This window comes from Rhipicephalus microplus, chromosome 3 (assembly GCF_043290135.1).
Source record: "Rhipicephalus microplus isolate Deutch F79 chromosome 3, USDA_Rmic, whole genome shotgun sequence".
Taxonomy (NCBI): Eukaryota; Metazoa; Arthropoda; class Arachnida; order Ixodida; family Ixodidae; genus Rhipicephalus; species Rhipicephalus microplus.
In genome coordinates this window covers 92,577,219-92,581,599 of record NC_134702.1, presented here as the reverse complement: position 1 = coordinate 92,581,599, position 4,381 = coordinate 92,577,219, and the positions used below count along the sequence as shown (strand labels likewise).

The following is a 4,381-nucleotide window of genomic DNA, read 5'->3' as shown; positions in this document are numbered from 1 at the left end:
ACTGGCTCGCCCATACGTCATCTCCAGGGTCTCCTGCCGCCACGGAGGAAGGAAAGGTGCCTGCTGCAGACATGAGCTCTCGCTGAGTGGTGCCCGGTCCTCGGACTCCTACGACCGTGTCCATCTTGCCTATCTCCTCTTTACTTCCGTCGTTTTCTGTCGTTCGCTGTCCTCGCGCCACGCTCTCTCCTTCCCCCTCTCTATCTCTATACGTTTGATCCTATCCTTTTAATACCTCTTTAAACTTATCACTCGTGAGCTACTGTTGAAGTGTCGGACTCTGATCCAGACAGTTACGAAGCTCACTTTTCTCTTCTTTTCTCACCACAAGAATCACATAAGCCTCTACCTCACGTTGCTAGGCTCTGAGCACATGTGCATCGACGGTAAACCACCGAGCACGAATACAGCCGAAATATTTCAACAGGGGCATCAGCTTGACAAATGCAAAATACCAAATAAAAAGAACACAAAAAATTTGCTTTCCGTCGAGCCGGATTCGAACCAGCGACCTATGGATGTCTATAGTATAGTACCTCTACAGTCCACCGCTCTACCAACTGAGCTATCGACGGCGACGGCTTCGTCTCATTTTACTTACCTGGTAAACACCGGCGTAGAGAAAACATGCTGTACCTTTCATGAGTTGTATGCTTTAATATTCGCTTGCCAGCAGCAGCGGTACTCACCTGACAGCAAGAGCGCATAGCAGTCATTACGTGAGCATATCAAGTTAAAAGCACGTTGACAATGAATACATACCAGCGTTGACCTGCTCATTTTTGATGGTTTGCCATCACTCCCCCTGAACAAAAAAATATGCAACAGCAACTGCATATCACCACCTAAGAGTACGATTTCAATACAAGCAAACATGGTGCACAACGCATTTGCGCGCACCTATAAGAGTCGACGCGTGCCTTTCACATACCTGTCACCACGATCGTGCTGTTTCAGCAAATCTGTTACGTTGATGTTAGAATGGGAGTTCAGTGTTTCCGGGTGAACAACAAATGAGCATCAAAATTTAGCTCGCGCACAAACAAAATTACGGCGCATTTTTCTTTCCCTACGACTTCAACGAAGAAGTGTCGCAGCTTGGGCTAGTTGGTATGGCATGACGATAGTTATAGCGCGAGAACAAAACGAAGGACTCGTGTCCTTCTTGTCCCTGTGTCATCGTTTTGTTCTCGCGCTATAACTATCGACTTCAACGAGCTGGGCGATACAAGTGCACCACAGAACAGAGTGCACTCACAGAACACCTATATACTACCACTGGTGCAACTTACCGAACTTACGTCGTGGCGAGTGAGCGGTCATACCGCGCCATCTCCCGTGCGAGCTACAAAGTAGCGCAATATTTATATTGCCTGCTTTCGAGCATGCATCCGAGATTTGCTTGTGTAGTGTGGCGTCCCCTGCTGGTCACTTGGGAAGACGTGGCCTGAAAGATGTAAATTACTCGCGTGCCGCCTATTTCAAGCTATAGTTCTGCCTGCGTTTTTGCCCTGAGCATCAGCCTAATGCTCACAAAAGCGCCAAATTCTACAAATGAAGACTAAAACATGTGGCCGCGACGTTTCTAGGACCCTTCAAATTAAATTTGGTGCTTGAGCAAGCATTAAAGTTGTTCGCAAATAGCCTCGTTTTCGGGTTACTGCAGCAGTGGGAGCTTGCACAACAACAACGACTTAGGGTGCTCGAAATACACAGTAATTCAGTGCTACCACACATCACACGTCTCACGTACCGCACATGGATACTTGCAGTCGACGGGAAAAAGTACGCTTTCTTACAAGGGCAGTGTTTCTAGTGATGTGCCAGTCCAGGTGGGGCCGGCATGACAATAATGGCTGTCACCTGATCAATGTTGCACAAACACACCCATAGGCAGCTCTCTGTGGAGAGAGATGTCCCAACCTTAAAGGCCATTTTTCTTATCTGCTTGATTGTTCTTTATTATTATTATTATTATTATTATTATTATTATTATTATTATTATTATTATTATTATTATTATTATTATTATTATTATTATTATTATTATTATTATTATTATTATTATTATTATTATTATTATTACGTTTGTGTGCATGTGTGGGTGCGTGTGTAACCTTACCGCACCGATGGTTCAAAATTAGTCTCGAAGTGAAGAAAGAGAGAGCTGAATTAAACACACTTGGCTACTTGCATGCGAGCTGCAGCAGTAGCTGTTGATTGTGTTCGTTTTTTTTTTTTTCTACAATGAACCCGCCTTTTTGACATTTCATGAGCTGCACGAGCCCAAATATAGCTGTGTCATGTTGTAACTCGGTTCAGGAAGCCACGCGCATAATGCACTAACACGGTTTTTAAAAAATAATAAAAAAAGTGTTTGCAAAGGAAAGAAAAAAAAACAACGCCCAACGTGGGGCTTGAACCCACGACCCTGAGATTAAGAGTCTCATGCTCTACCGACTGAGCTAGCCGGGCGGCGCGGTTGTTTTAAAAACACCCCTTTTTCAAGGGAGCTTGGTAACAAACAAAGAGTGAGTGTTCACGAAGAGAGTGGGACTCTCGCTTTTCTGCCTCATATTTTGTCCCTCGCCCCAGTGGCGCTGAGTCACGCTTCCGCAAGGCCCTACGAACATTCTTTGCATTTCCTAAAGTATCAACGCTTTCTTTCAATCCCCATTCTCCCTCGACTTCCTTCGCCTTGAGAATGCAGTAGTTCAACGAAGGTTCTCTAAGTGCCCTCTGGGCTTTGCCACTGTGGCATATATATGCGTCCCCCCCCCCCCAAACGCACTATATCGAGGCTTTTTGACCTTCGCTTGTTTCTGCTTTTGTACCCAGCTGCCACAGTCCGGAAATGGAGCATCACCCCCCTCCGTTCTGCTGGAAAGGTATGTGTATGCTTAGGAGAGTGTGGCTATACGCGAGATGATGATTCAAAATTTGGAAGACTGACCACCGAAAAAAGAAAAAAAAAACGGGCCAGAGAAAGTAACAGCACAGAACTGATATTATAGATGGTCGTAAGCATCGATTCATGTTGTTCCTTTCTTTGTTCTACGTATTCACCGTGGTCATTTTTCCCAGATAATGTCATGTATTTTGAAATCAGTACATCCGAGAGGGGCAAGCAAAGCTGCATCGTAGTTCCCATTCCGTAGTATGTCAGAGTATATATCAATCAATAAAGAATAAATTCATGAAGCACATTTTTTCCTCCCCCTCCCCTTTATTGTCGCTGACAACGACATTGCTCCTCGTCTATAGGTGGCGAAGAGCAGGTTCAGACAAGCCACACAAGCGCGGGGGCCAGCCGAGGGCAACCGATTATCGCAGCCACCGTAAAAATATGCAGAATAAACTGCCATTGACCCATATCGCGCCGACTCATATCTCAGTCAAAAAGGTAACCTAATGAAAAGCTATGTACCCAACCACTGCCAACGTCTTTCGTCATTGATAAAGCGTGAAGGGGTATTCCGGGGACCGAAGAGCGGACCCCCAAACTTTGGCTTCCCTCAGAAAAGGGATTACCATGTAAGTACAACAAGGCCTTACAGCCTTGTTAGTGGGAGAACCACGCAATATACCCACCATGGCATATGCACGACCAACAATATGAGCGCCCAGTGTACGCGAAGACGAATCCACACCAATTATACGCTGAAGAAAAGAAATCACACGTGATATTTCGGCATTGTGGGCACTTTCAGGATTCATAGTATTCGGCAAGAAGAGGCAAGTGCGTCCGCTAAATTTGAGGTGCATCTACAAACAAAAAAAAAAGGGGGGGGGGGGAGTGCGCGCTTTATCTGTAGCACAGGCAGCGTTTCCTTCAATGCCGTAACACAACCGGCGAGAGTTATCGACAGTGTGTAACGTGTAAAATACACTGGTGATAGAAAAGACCAGATATTGTGTGTGGCCATCATGGTTTGTATAGCTTATTTCTACTGCACGCAATAAATATCCGGAATTCTAGAGGGGGGCAGCCGTCGCTAGGGTCACCATTGCTGCAGTACTATACTTCAGTGCCCATATTGATGAACAGCCGTGCATACGAGCCCACGGTTTCATCCTCCATGGACGAGCCGTACCAACCCTATACGGCTATGCAGAGTTCACTACGATGGAGCTGACGTAAATTGTCACGGTCACTTTTCTTTTTCTTGAGCCGTTTTGAGCGCACCTGGCAAGCGTCTTTTCGCTTCGGGGGAAATGTTGTGCAAAAGAGTGGGTCCCTAGACGCTTCGACCCGGTACGGACACGACTTCGAACACTTGCACCTTCCCAAAAATGTTGCGTTGGCGACATGAACTATTCGGTTTTCAGCGTTAACAGTGTTATTCTCATGAAATGAAGGCGTACAACTACTTCACCATCA

General features: G+C 45.8%; 2 non-coding genes across 2 annotated transcripts; both read right to left on the bottom strand.

Annotated features, from left to right (window-relative positions):
- Positions 1 to 484: 484 nt before the first annotated feature.
- On the bottom strand, positions 485 to 575 carry TRNAY-GUA (transfer RNA tyrosine (anticodon GUA)). Its single transcript is given in 2 exon segments — positions 485 to 520; positions 539 to 575. It is a non-coding gene; the product is annotated as a tRNA-Tyr (tRNA).
- Positions 576 to 2,402: 1,827 nt separating this feature from the next.
- On the bottom strand, positions 2,403 to 2,475 carry TRNAK-CUU (transfer RNA lysine (anticodon CUU)). The gene has a single exon. It is a non-coding gene; the product is annotated as a tRNA-Lys (tRNA).
- Positions 2,476 to 4,381: the final 1,906 nt, after the last annotated feature.